Source organism: Ambystoma mexicanum, chromosome 2p (assembly GCF_040938575.1).
Source record: "Ambystoma mexicanum isolate Mex_15411 chromosome 2p, UKY_AmexF1_1, whole genome shotgun sequence".
Classification (NCBI taxonomy): Eukaryota; Metazoa; Chordata; class Amphibia; order Caudata; family Ambystomatidae; genus Ambystoma; species Ambystoma mexicanum.
In genome coordinates this window covers 1,308,173,391-1,308,187,833 of record NC_090923.1, presented here as the reverse complement: position 1 = coordinate 1,308,187,833, position 14,443 = coordinate 1,308,173,391, and the positions used below count along the sequence as shown (strand labels likewise).

At 44.4% G+C, this 14,443-nt stretch overlaps 3 non-coding genes across 3 annotated transcripts; all 3 read left to right on the top strand.

Moving 5' to 3' along the window:
* The first annotated feature begins 2,470 nt into the window (after positions 1-2,470).
* On the top strand, positions 2,471-2,577 carry LOC138567982 (U6 spliceosomal RNA). Its single transcript, XR_011302359.1, has one exon. It is a non-coding gene; the product is annotated as a U6 spliceosomal RNA (small nuclear RNA).
* Positions 2,578-7,937: 5,360 nt separating this feature from the next.
* On the top strand, positions 7,938-8,044 carry LOC138567981 (U6 spliceosomal RNA). Its single transcript, XR_011302358.1, has one exon. It is a non-coding gene; the product is annotated as a U6 spliceosomal RNA (small nuclear RNA).
* A 5,359-nt stretch (positions 8,045-13,403) lies between these two features.
* Positions 13,404-13,510, top strand: LOC138567980 (U6 spliceosomal RNA). Its single transcript, XR_011302357.1, has one exon. It is a non-coding gene; the product is annotated as a U6 spliceosomal RNA (small nuclear RNA).
* Positions 13,511-14,443: the final 933 nt, after the last annotated feature.

Here is a 14,443-nt window from a genome sequence, read left to right as displayed (position 1 = left end):
ATGTACTAATATTGGAATGAAAATGGGAAAATTGAATTTGACCCTGCTTCAAAGGATGACACGCACATTCGTAAAGCATTCACTATTTTTGGCACACGACAGGACAAAAACTTTCTTAATCTGCAAGTCTTTATTTTTGAATACATCTTTTTTAATGAAGATTGAAATTGTATGTTCATTCATTTTACACGACAACACAATACATTTTGCGCCAAATTCAACACTAATGACTCTGGAGCCTTTTACTTGTGAGTCCTATTGACTGAATGAACAGCCCCATCCCCTTCAATTTCTTGACTTGTACTTTTAGAAGTGGCACGCTGCTTTTGTTTTTTTATCCCATTCTACCAAACTCAGTATTAACACTTTCCCCCTTGTTGTGCACTCCAGCGTAAACTGCTTTAAGGTGCTATTTGCAAACATCGCTCTGAACTACAGCTTTACTTGCTTCTAGGCCTTAATCTTTAATTGGGGCTGAGCAGTGTACTCCGGATTTGGCTGCTTTTAGTTGGTTGATTTCTTTTTTGATTTCTGTAACTTTCAAACAGTCCCATTGTGAAATACCATTGTCACAATGTGATGCAGTGCAGGAACACTTAAAATTAATGGTAGGGAGAGGGAGCGGGGGTTGTGGGGGATGGGAAGGAGGGAGGGAGGGAGGAGAGAGAGAGACAGAGAGAGAGAGAAAACAATTAAAAGCCTAAAATCTTTGCCATGCAAACACATAGCCCCCGAATACCATATTTTCTTTATGTGGAAAGGGGCTCTGTGGCTGGTATGGCAGCCTGTTGATGCTTTGTTGAGTTGCTTGGAACGTGCATGGAAGGAGACCTGAAGCACTCCCGACCAGGTTGCATGCCTCCAAGTTACTGAAATCCCACAGACCTCCTCCCTGTGCCACAAAGTTCTGGGCGCTGAGCTCTGCAGTTGTTCCCCACAAGTTGCCAAGCACCCCAGATTTACTAGTTACTACTACCCCACCTCGACCACTATATTTTCCCCAGATACTTGCTACTGTGGAGTAAGCAGGGCTAAGAAAGAGGGAGAGGGGGTTTGCCTATGCAAATCATCTGCCAGTTTGCTTCCTGCGAGGTCATTCCATCTCACCAGCTGACACCTGGGCAGCGGCAGGTAATTTGGAGAACAGACATATATGGACAGGCCACAAAGCAAAGGCTGAGCCGTTGATTGAGGATCCCTTTTGCCATGTCTCCCTAACTTACCGAGGACCAGAAAATTCCACCCTCAGCTCTCATAGAGAGGTCCTTGGCCGATCGTAGCCGATCAGAGGAGTGAAGTGTCGGAGGTGACTGTACACTGCCTCACCTGCCCTGCTTTCTACAGTGGTAATGCTTTTGCAGAAGGGGCCTGTACAAGAGATTTTGTTCTGCACTGTGGGAAAGTGACATTTATCCACTGACATTAACCAAACTACTTGCGCTGTTCAATGCACATGTGTGCAGAGAAATCATTTTATGTTTTTTGGGGAAGGTCTAGAGGGTCCTGCTGGTGATTCTTTTAAGCTGTCTGCTACTCTTGCTTTTACATAGAGTCTTCCCTGCCCAGGAAGGTATACTGTATGTCCCTCCCTTACAATGAAAACTCTGTTCAAAGCACAGAGGTACATAGGAATGGATCTGTTAAGAAATGAGACAAAAAGCCTGGAAAATTTCAAAGCAGGTAGCATTTGGACTTACAATAAACTGACTCACAGTCAAATGTGCTATCATTTGACCCACTGAACCCCTTACCTTTTGTGTCATACTTTTGCTCTCAGTGGGGTTGCCCAAAGTTCCCTTCTTAAAGCGGCTTTCTTTTAAAAAATCCTAGACCTGCTTTTTGTGGCACACATGCCTCATATCCCGTTGCAGTTGATAAAGTCACATCATCTCCCACCAGTACAAGCTGTACAAGATTTCCAGGGCTTATCCTTGCAATCTAGACGTGGGTCGAAGGTTGAGCAATCCTTAAATCAGCTGCAAAGTTAAAATTGAAATCAGCCTGAGAATCCTTTAAAGGATGGTCCAACATCTGTTGCTTACAGGGCTCAATCGGACAGCCTCTGGTGCTGACGCTTTAAGCCACCTCCTGTTCTTGCCTTGTCCTTGTTACAGCCATGGGCCCACATACACTCAGAGGTACAGAGTTTTTCTCATGTCTATGGGTCTGTTGTGATGCTCTCAGGCTTGCATCAGCCAGCCATTGTGATGGGGAAGGGGTGTCATTTTGCAAGCACCCTGGAGCATTAATCTTTATATCTTTAAATATAATTGGCATTAAACTAAAACCCTTTAGGACCAGATCAATACAGCAGCAAAGAATGCTTATTCATTGTTGTTTGCCTCTTCATTTCATATCACCCGATATCTAAATGGTGTTTGGACTTTCTGCCCTCTGACATAAGGACATTTGGTATGGCAAACCTTTGACCAGAGGTCCTAATCAATGGTTTGATTGACTCTCCCTTTGCGCTTGCTTCTGCAACACATGTACTAATATTGGAATGATAATGGGAAAATTAAATTGGCCCCTGCTCTAAAGGATGACACGCACATTCGTAAAGCATTCACTATTTTAGGCACATGTCTGGACAGAAACTTTCTTAATTTGCAAGTCTTTATTTTTTAATATATCTTTTTTTATTGAAGATTGACATTTTATGTTCATTCATATTACACGACAACACAATACATTTTGCGCCAAATTCAACACTAATGCCTCAGGAGCCTTTTACTTGTGAGTCCTCTTGACTGAATGAACAGCCCTGTCCCCTTCAGTTTCTTGACTTGTACTTTTAGAAGTGGCACGCTTCTTTTTTTTTTTTTTTTTTTATCCCATTCTACCAAACTCAGTATTATCACTTTCCTCCTTGTTGTGCACTCCAGCGTAAACTGCTTTAAGGTGCTGTTTGCAAACATCGCTCTGAACCACAGCTTTACTTGCTTCAGGGCCTTAATCTTTAATTGGGGCTGAGCAGTGTACTCCGGATTTGGCTGCTTTTAGTTGGTTGATTTCTTTTTTGATTTCTGTAACTTTCAAAAAGTCCCATTGTGAAATACCATTGTGACAATGTGCTGCAGTGCATGAAAACCTAAAATTAATGGTAGGGAGAGGGAGGGGGGGTAGGGGGGAAGAGAGAGGGCGGGAGGGTGGGAAGGAGTGAGTGAGGGAGGGAGAGAGGGAGGAGAGAGAGACAGAGAGAGAGAAAACAAAGAAAATATGGTATTTGGGGGCTATGTATTTGCATGGAAAAGATTTTGGCCTTTTAATCAAGTGGGAAGGGGCTCTGTGGTTGGTATCCCAGCCTGTTGATGCTTTGTTGAGTTGCTTGGAACATGCAAGGAAGGAGACCTGAAGCACTCCCGACCAGGTTGCATGTCTCCAAGTTACTGAAATCCCACAGACCTCCTCCCTGTGCCACAAAGTCCTGGGCACTGAGCTCTGCAGTTGTTGCCCACAGGTCGCCAAGTGTCCCAGATTTACTTTCTCAGAGTTGCTAGTTACTGCTACCCCACCTCGACCACTATATTTTCCCCAGATACTTGCTACTGTGGAGCAAGCAGGGCTAAGGAGAGGGAGAGGGGGTGTGCCTATGCAAATTATCTGCCAGTGTGCTTCCTGGGAGGTCATTCCATCTCACCAGCTGACACCTGGGCAGCGGCAGGTAATTTGGAGAACAGACATATCCGGACAGGCCACAGAGCAAAGGCTGGGCCGTTGATTGAGGATCCCTTTAGCCATGTCTCCCTAAGTTACTGAGGTCCAGAAAAATTCCACCCTCAGCTCTCATAGAGAGGTCCTTGGCCGATCGTGGCCGATCAGGGCTGTGAAGGGTCAGGGGGGACTGCACACTGCCTCACCTTTTCACTGCTTTCTGTAGCGGTAATGCTTTTGCAGAAGGGGCCTGTACAAGTGATTTTGTTCTGCGCTGTGCGAAAGTCACATTTATCCACTGACATTAACCAAATTACTTGCGCTGTTCAACGCACATACATGCATAGAAATCATGTTATGTTTTTTGGGGAAGGTCTAGAGGGTCCTGCTGATGATTTATTAAGCTGTCTGCTACTCTTGCTTTTACATAGTCTTCCCTGCCCAGGCATGTTTAAGGCATACTGTATGTCCCTCCATTACAATGAAAACTCTGTTGAAAGCACAGAGGTACATAGGAATGGATCTGTTAAGAAATGAAACAAAAAGTCTGGAAAAATGTCGAAACGGGTAGGATTTGGGCTTACAATTAACTGACTCACAGTCAGATGTGCTATCCCCTGACCCACTGATCCCCTTTCCTTTTGTGTAATCCTTTTGTTCTCAGTAGGGTTTTCCAAAGTGGCTTTCAAATAAAAGATCCTAGACCTGCATTTTGTGGCACACATGCCTCATATCCCGTTGCTCTTGATAAACTCACATCATCTCCCACCAATACAAGCTGTAAAAGATTTTCAGGGCTTAGCCAAGCAAACTAGACGCAGGTCGAAGGTTGAGCAATCCTTTAATCAGCAGCAAAGTTAACATTGAAATCAGCCTCAGAATCTCTTAAAGGATGGGCCAACATCTGTTGCTGGCAGCGTGCAAAGGGGCAGCCTGGGTGCTGACACCTTAAGCCATCTCCTGTTCTTGCCTTGTCCTTGATCCAGCCATGGGCCCACATACACTCAGAGGTACAGAGTGTTTCTCATGTCTATGGGTCTGCTGTGATGCTCTCACGCTTGCATCACCCAGCCATCGTGATGGGGAGGGGGTGTCGATTTGCAAGCACCCTTGAGCATGAATCTTTAAATATAATTGGCATTAAACCAAACCCTTTAGGACCAGATCAATAAAGCAGCAAAGAATGCTGATGTATTGCTGTTTGCCGCTTAATTCCATACCATCCGACATCTAAATGGTGTTTGGTCAAACGTTTGCCATATCAAATGTCCTTATGTCAAAGAGCAGAAAGTCCAGAGGTCCTAATCAATGGTTTGGTTGGCTCTCCCTTTGCGCTTGCCTTAAGGCGTCAGCACCAGAGGCTGTCCGATTGCGCCCTGCAAGCAACCAATGTTGGCCCATCCTTTAAGAGATTCTGAGGCTGATTTCAATGTTAATTTTGCTGCTGGTTTAAGGATTGCTCAACCTTCGGCCCACGTCTAATTTCCTTGGCTATGCCCTTGAAATATTTTACAGATTGTATTGGTGGGAGATGACGTGGGTTTATCAAGAGCAACGGGATATGAGGCATGTGGGCCATAAAAAACAGGTCTAGGATCTTTTGTATAAGAAAGTCTCTTTAAGTAGGGAACTTTGGACAACACTGCTGAGAGGAAAAGGATTACACAAAAGGCAAGGGGGTCAGTGGGTCAAGGGATAGCACATCTGACTGTGAGTCAGTTTATTGTAAGTCCAAATCCTACCTGTTTCAACATTTTTCCAGGCTTTTTGTTTCATTTCTTAACAGATCCATTCCTATGTGCCTCAGCAACCCATGTACTAATATTGGAATGAAAATGGGAAAATTGAATTTGACCCTGCTTCAAAGGATGACACGCACATTCGTAAAGCATTCACTATTTTTGGCACACGACAGGACAAAAACTTTCTTAATCTGCAAGTCTTTATTTTTGAATACATCTTTTTTAATGAAGATTGAAATTGTATGTTCATTCATTTTACACGACAACACAATACATTTTGCGCCAAATTCAACACTAATGACTCTGGAGCCTTTTACTTGTGAGTCCTATTGACTGAATGAACAGCCCCATCCCCTTCAATTTCTTGACTTGTACTTTTAGAAGTGGCACGCTGCTTTTGTTTTTTTATCCCATTCTACCAAACTCAGTATTAACACTTTCCCCCTTGTTGTGCACTCCAGCGTAAACTGCTTTAAGGTGCTATTTGCAAACATCGCTCTGAACTACAGCTTTACTTGCTTCTAGGCCTTAATCTTTAATTGGGGCTGAGCAGTGTACTCCGGATTTGGCTGCTTTTAGTTGGTTGATTTCTTTTTTGATTTCTGTAACTTTCAAACAGTCCCATTGTGAAATACCATTGTCACAATGTGATGCAGTGCAGGAACACTTAAAATTAATGGTAGGGAGAGGGAGCGGGGGTTGTGGGGGATGGGAAGGAGGGAGGGAGGGAGGAGAGAGAGAGACAGAGAGAGAGAGAAAACAATTAAAAGCCTAAAATCTTTGCCATGCAAACACATAGCCCCCGAATACCATATTTTCTTTATGTGGAAAGGGGCTCTGTGGCTGGTATGGCAGCCTGTTGATGCTTTGTTGAGTTGCTTGGAACGTGCATGGAAGGAGACCTGAAGCACTCCCGACCAGGTTGCATGCCTCCAAGTTACTGAAATCCCACAGACCTCCTCCCTGTGCCACAAAGTTCTGGGCGCTGAGCTCTGCAGTTGTTCCCCACAAGTTGCCAAGCACCCCAGATTTACTAGTTACTACTACCCCACCTCGACCACTATATTTTCCCCAGATACTTGCTACTGTGGAGTAAGCAGGGCTAAGAAAGAGGGAGAGGGGGTTTGCCTATGCAAATCATCTGCCAGTTTGCTTCCTGCGAGGTCATTCCATCTCACCAGCTGACACCTGGGCAGCGGCAGGTAATTTGGAGAACAGACATATATGGACAGGCCACAAAGCAAAGGCTGAGCCGTTGATTGAGGATCCCTTTTGCCATGTCTCCCTAAGTTACCGAGGACCAGAAAATTCCACCCTCAGCTCTCATAGAGAGGTCCTTGGCCGATCGTAGCCGATCAGAGGAGTGAAGTGTCGGAGGTGACTGTACACTGCCTCACCTGCCCTGCTTTCTACAGTGGTAATGCTTTTGCAGAAGGGGCCTGTACAAGAGATTTTGTTCTGCACTGTGGGAAAGTGACATTTATCCACTGACATTAACCAAACTACTTGCGCTGTTCAATGCACATGTATGCAGAGAAATCATTTTATGTTTTTTGGGGAAGGTCTAGAGGGTCCTGCTGGTGATTCTTTTAAGCTGTCTGCTACTCTTGCTTTTACATAGAGTCTTCCCTGCCCAGGAAGGTATACTGTATGTCCCTCCCTTACAATGAAAACTCTGTTCAAAGCACAGAGGTACATAGGAATGGATCTGTTAAGAAATGAGACAAAAAGCCTGGAAAATTTCAAAGCAGGTAGCATTTGGACTTACAATAAACTGACTCACAGTCAAATGTGCTATCATTTGACCCACTGAACCCCTTACCTTTTGTGTCATACTTTTGCTCTCAGTGGGGTTGCCCAAAGTTCCCTTCTTAAAGCGGCTTTCTTTTAAAAAATCCTAGACCTGCTTTTTGTGGCACACATGCCTCATATCCCGTTGCAGTTGATAAAGTCACATCATCTCCCACCAGTACAAGCTGTACAAGATTTCCAGGGCTTATCCTTGCAATCTAGACGTGGGTCGAAGGTTGAGCAATCCTTAAATCAGCTGCAAAGTTAAAATTGAAATCAGCCTGAGAATCCTTTAAAGGATGGTCCAACATCTGTTGCTTACAGGGCTCAATCGGACAGCCTCTGGTGCTGACGCTTTAAGCCACCTCCTGTTCTTGCCTTGTCCTTGTTACAGCCATGGGCCCACATACACTCAGAGGTACAGAGTTTTTCTCATGTCTATGGGTCTGTTGTGATGCTCTCAGGCTTGCATCAGCCAGCCATTGTGATGGGGAGGGGGTGTCATTTTGCAAGCACCCTGGAGCATTAATCTTTATATCTTTAAATATAATTGGCATTAAACTAAAACCCTTTAGGACCAGATCAATACAGCAGCAAAGAATGCTTATTCATTGTTGTTTGCCTCTTCATTTCATATCACCCGCTATCTAAATGGTGTTTGGACTTTCTGCCCTCTGACATAAGGACATTTGGTATGGCAAACCTTTGACCAGAGGTCCTAATCAATGGTTTGATTGACTCTCCCTTTGCGCTTGCTTCTGCAACACATGTACTAATATTGGAATGATAATGGGAAAATTAAATTGGCCCCTGCTCTAAAGGATGACACGCACATTCGTAAAGCATTCACTATTTTAGGCACATGTCTGGACAGAAACTTTCTTAATTTGCAAGTCTTTATTTTTTAATATATCTTTTTTTATTGAAGATTGACATTTTATGTTCATTCATATTACACGACAACACAATACATTTTGCGCCAAATTCAACACTAATGCCTCAGGAGCCTTTTACTTGTGAGTCCTCTTGACTGAATGAACAGCCCTGTCCCCTTCAGTTTCTTGACTTGTACTTTTAGAAGTGGCACGCTTCTTTTTTTTTTTTTTTTTTATCCCATTCTACCAAACTCAGTATTATCACTTTCCTCCTTGTTGTGCACTCCAGCGTAAACTGCTTTAAGGTGCTGTTTGCAAACATCGCTCTGAACCACAGCTTTACTTGCTTCAGGGCCTTAATCTTTAATTGGGGCTGAGCAGTGTACTCCGGATTTGGCTGCTTTTAGTTGGTTGATTTCTTTTTTGATTTCTGTAACTTTCAAAAAGTCCCATTGTGAAATACCATTGTGACAATGTGCTGCAGTGCATGAAAACCTAAAATTAATGGTAGGGAGAGGGAGGGGGGGTAGGGGGGAAGAGAGAGGGCGGGAGGGTGGGAAGGAGTGAGTGAGGGAGGGAGAGAGGGAGGAGAGAGAGACAGAGAGAGAGAAAACAAAGAAAATATGGTATTTGGGGGCTATGTATTTGCATGGAAAAGATTTTGGCCTTTTAATCAAGTGGGAAGGGGCTCTGTGGTTGGTATCCCAGCCTGTTGATGCTTTGTTGAGTTGCTTGGAACATGCAAGGAAGGAGACCTGAAGCACTCCCGACCAGGTTGCATGTCTCCAAGTTACTGAAATCCCACAGACCTCCTCCCTGTGCCACAAAGTCCTGGGCACTGAGCTCTGCAGTTGTTGCCCACAGGTCGCCAAGTGTCCCAGATTTACTTTCTCAGAGTTGCTAGTTACTGCTACCCCACCTCGACCACTATATTTTCCCCAGATACTTGCTACTGTGGAGCAAGCAGGGCTAAGGAGAGGGAGAGGGGGTGTGCCTATGCAAATTATCTGCCAGTGTGCTTCCTGGGAGGTCATTCCATCTCACCAGCTGACACCTGGGCAGCGGCAGGTAATTTGGAGAACAGACATATCCGGACAGGCCACAGAGCAAAGGCTGGGCCGTTGATTGAGGATCCCTTTAGCCATGTCTCCCTAAGTTACTGAGGTCCAGAAAAATTCCACCCTCAGCTCTCATAGAGAGGTCCTTGGCCGATCGTGGCCGATCAGGGCTGTGAAGGGTCAGGGGGGACTGCACACTGCCTCACCTTTTCACTGCTTTCTGTAGCGGTAATGCTTTTGCAGAAGGGGCCTGTACAAGTGATTTTGTTCTGCGCTGTGCGAAAGTCACATTTATCCACTGACATTAACCAAATTACTTGCGCTGTTCAACGCACATACATGCATAGAAATCATGTTATGTTTTTTGGGGAAGGTCTAGAGGGTCCTGCTGATGATTTATTAAGCTGTCTGCTACTCTTGCTTTTACATAGTCTTCCCTGCCCAGGCATGTTTAAGGCATACTGTATGTCCCTCCATTACAATGAAAACTCTGTTGAAAGCACAGAGGTACATAGGAATGGATCTGTTAAGAAATGAAACAAAAAGTCTGGAAAAATGTCGAAACGGGTAGGATTTGGGCTTACAATTAACTGACTCACAGTCAGATGTGCTATCCCCTGACCCACTGATCCCCTTTCCTTTTGTGTAATCCTTTTGTTCTCAGTAGGGTTTTCCAAAGTGGCTTTCAAATAAAAGATCCTAGACCTGCATTTTGTGGCACACATGCCTCATATCCCGTTGCTCTTGATAAACTCACATCATCTCCCACCAATACAAGCTGTAAAAGATTTTCAGGGCTTAGCCAAGCAAACTAGACGCAGGTCGAAGGTTGAGCAATCCTTTAATCAGCAGCAAAGTTAACATTGAAATCAGCCTCAGAATCTCTTAAAGGATGGGCCAACATCTGTTGCTGGCAGCGTGCAAAGGGGCAGCCTGGGTGCTGACACCTTAAGCCATCTCCTGTTCTTGCCTTGTCCTTGATCCAGCCATGGGCCCACATACACTCAGAGGTACAGAGTGTTTCTCATGTCTATGGGTCTGCTGTGATGCTCTCACGCTTGCATCACCCAGCCATCGTGATGGGGAGGGGGTGTCGATTTGCAAGCACCCTTGAGCATGAATCTTTAAATATAATTGGCATTAAACCAAACCCTTTAGGACCAGATCAATAAAGCAGCAAAGAATGCTGATGTATTGCTGTTTGCCGCTTAATTCCATACCATCCGACATCTAAATGGTGTTTGGTCAAACGTTTGCCATATCAAATGTCCTTATGTCAAAGAGCAGAAAGTCCAGAGGTCCTAATCAATGGTTTGGTTGGCTCTCCCTTTGCGCTTGCCTTAAGGCGTCAGCACCAGAGGCTGTCCGATTGCGCCCTGCAAGCAACCAATGTTGGCCCATCCTTTAAGAGATTCTGAGGCTGATTTCAATGTTAATTTTGCTGCTGGTTTAAGGATTGCTCAACCTTCGGCCCACGTCTAATTTCCTTGGCTATGCCCTTGAAATATTTTACAGATTGTATTGGTGGGAGATGACGTGGGTTTATCAAGAGCAACGGGATATGAGGCATGTGGGCCATAAAAAACAGGTCTAGGATCTTTTGTATAAGAAAGTCTCTTTAAGTAGGGAACTTTGGACAACACTGCTGAGAGGAAAAGGATTACACAAAAGGCAAGGGGGTCAGTGGGTCAAGGGATAGCACATCTGACTGTGAGTCAGTTTATTGTAAGTCCAAATCCTACCTGTTTCAACATTTTTCCAGGCTTTTTGTTTCATTTCTTAACAGATCCATTCCTATGTGCCTCAGCAACCCATGTACTAATATTGGAATGAAAATGGGAAAATTGAATTTGACCCTGCTTCAAAGGATGACACGCACATTCGTAAAGCATTCACTATTTTTGGCACACGACAGGACAAAAACTTTCTTAATCTGCAAGTCTTTATTTTTGAATACATCTTTTTTAATGAAGATTGAAATTGTATGTTCATTCATTTTACACGACAACACAATACATTTTGCGCCAAATTCAACACTAATGACTCTGGAGCCTTTTACTTGTGAGTCCTATTGACTGAATGAACAGCCCCATCCCCTTCAATTTCTTGACTTGTACTTTTAGAAGTGGCACGCTGCTTTTGTTTTTTTATCCCATTCTACCAAACTCAGTATTAACACTTTCCCCCTTGTTGTGCACTCCAGCGTAAACTGCTTTAAGGTGCTATTTGCAAACATCGCTCTGAACTACAGCTTTACTTGCTTCTAGGCCTTAATCTTTAATTGGGGCTGAGCAGTGTACTCCGGATTTGGCTGCTTTTAGTTGGTTGATTTCTTTTTTGATTTCTGTAACTTTCAAACAGTCCCATTGTGAAATACCATTGTCACAATGTGATGCAGTGCAGGAACACTTAAAATTAATGGTAGGGAGAGGGAGCGGGGGTTGTGGGGGATGGGAAGGAGGGAGGGAGGGAGGAGAGAGAGAGACAGAGAGAGAGAGAAAACAATTAAAAGCCTAAAATCTTTGCCATGCAAACACATAGCCCCCGAATACCATATTTTCTTTATGTGGAAAGGGGCTCTGTGGCTGGTATGGCAGCCTGTTGATGCTTTGTTGAGTTGCTTGGAACGTGCATGGAAGGAGACCTGAAGCACTCCCGACCAGGTTGCATGCCTCCAAGTTACTGAAATCCCACAGACCTCCTCCCTGTGCCACAAAGTTCTGGGCGCTGAGCTCTGCAGTTGTTCCCCACAAGTTGCCAAGCACCCCAGATTTACTAGTTACTACTACCCCACCTCGACCACTATATTTTCCCCAGATACTTGCTACTGTGGAGTAAGCAGGGCTAAGAAAGAGGGAGAGGGGGTTTGCCTATGCAAATCATCTGCCAGTTTGCTTCCTGCGAGGTCATTCCATCTCACCAGCTGACACCTGGGCAGCGGCAGGTAATTTGGAGAACAGACATATATGGACAGGCCACAAAGCAAAGGCTGAGCCGTTGATTGAGGATCCCTTTTGCCATGTCTCCCTAACTTACCGAGGACCAGAAAATTCCACCCTCAGCTCTCATAGAGAGGTCCTTGGCCGATCGTAGCCGATCAGAGGAGTGAAGTGTCGGAGGTGACTGTACACTGCCTCACCTGCCCTGCTTTCTACAGTGGTAATGCTTTTGCAGAAGGGGCCTGTACAAGAGATTTTGTTCTGCACTGTGGGAAAGTGACATTTATCCACTGACATTAACCAAACTACTTGCGCTGTTCAATGCACATGTGTGCAGAGAAATCATTTTATGTTTTTTGGGGAAGGTCTAGAGGGTCCTGCTGGTGATTCTTTTAAGCTGTCTGCTACTCTTGCTTTTACATAGAGTCTTCCCTGCCCAGGAAGGTATACTGTATGTCCCTCCCTTACAATGAAAACTCTGTTCAAAGCACAGAGGTACATAGGAATGGATCTGTTAAGAAATGAGACAAAAAGCCTGGAAAATTTCAAAGCAGGTAGCATTTGGACTTACAATAAACTGACTCACAGTCAAATGTGCTATCATTTGACCCACTGAACCCCTTACCTTTTGTGTCATACTTTTGCTCTCAGTGGGGTTGCCCAAAGTTCCCTTCTTAAAGCGGCTTTCTTTTAAAAAATCCTAGACCTGCTTTTTGTGGCACACATGCCTCATATCCCGTTGCAGTTGATAAAGTCACATCATCTCCCACCAGTACAAGCTGTACAAGATTTCCAGGGCTTATCCTTGCAATCTAGACGTGGGTCGAAGGTTGAGCAATCCTTAAATCAGCTGCAAAGTTAAAATTGAAATCAGCCTGAGAATCCTTTAAAGGATGGTCCAACATCTGTTGCTTACAGGGCTCAATCGGACAGCCTCTGGTGCTGACGCTTTAAGCCACCTCCTGTTCTTGCCTTGTCCTTGTTACAGCCATGGGCCCACATACACTCAGAGGTACAGAGTTTTTCTCATGTCTATGGGTCTGTTGTGATGCTCTCAGGCTTGCATCAGCCAGCCATTGTGATGGGGAGGGGGTGTCATTTTGCAAGCACCCTGGAGCATTAATCTTTATATCTTTAAATATAATTGGCATTAAACTAAAACCCTTTAGGACCAGATCAATACAGCAGCAAAGAATGCTTATTCATTGTTGTTTGCCTCTTCATTTCATATCACCCGATATCTAAATGGTGTTTGGACTTTCTGCCCTCTGACATAAGGACATTTGGTATGGCAAACCTTTGACCAGAGGTCCTAATCAATGGTTTGATTGACTCTCCCTTTGCGCTTGCTTCTGCAACACATGTACTAATATTGGAATGATAATGGGAAAATTAAATTGGCCCCTGCTCTAAAGGATGACACGCACATTCGTAAAGCATTCACTATTTTAGGCACATGTCTGGACAGAAACTTTCTTAATTTGCAAGTCTTTATTTTTTAATATATCTTTTTTTATTGAAGATTGACATTTTATGTTCATTCATATTACACGACAACACAATACATTTTGCGCCAAATTCAACACTAATGCCTCAGGAGCCTTTTACTTGTGAGTCCTCTTGACTGAATGAACAGCCCTGTCCCCTTCAGTTTCTTGACTTGTACTTTTAGAAGTGGCACGCTTCTTTTTTTTTTTTTTTTTTATCCCATTCTACCAAACTCAGTATTATCACTTTCCTCCTTGTTGTGCACTCCAGCGTAAACTGCTTTAAGGTGCTGTTTGCAAACATCGCTCTGAACCACAGCTTTACTTGCTTCAGGGCCTTAATCTTTAATTGGGGCTGAGCAGTGTACTCCGGATTTGGCTGCTTTTAGTTGGTTGATTTCTTTTTTGATTTCTGTAACTTTCAAAAAGTCCCATTGTGAAATACCATTGTGACAATGTGCTGCAGTGCATGAAAACCTAAAATTAATGGTAGGGAGAGGGAGGGGGGGTAGGGGGGAAGAGAGAGGGCGGGAGGGTGGGAAGGAGTGAGTGAGGGAGGGAGAGAGGGAGGAGAGAGAGACAGAGAGAGAGAAAACAAAGAAAATATGGTATTTGGGGGCTATGTATTTGCATGGAAAAGATTTTGGCCTTTTAATCAAGTGGGAAGGGGCTCTGTGGTTGGTATCCCAGCCTGTTGATGCTTTGTTGAGTTGCTTGGAACATGCAAGGAAGGAGACCTGAAGCACTCCCGACCAGGTTGCATGTCTCCAAGTTACTGAAATCCCACAGACCTCCTCCCTGTGCCACAAAGTCCTGGGCACTGAGCTCTGCAGTTGTTGCCCACAGGTCGCCAAGTGTCCCAGATTTACTTTCTCAGAGTTGCTAGTTACTGCTACC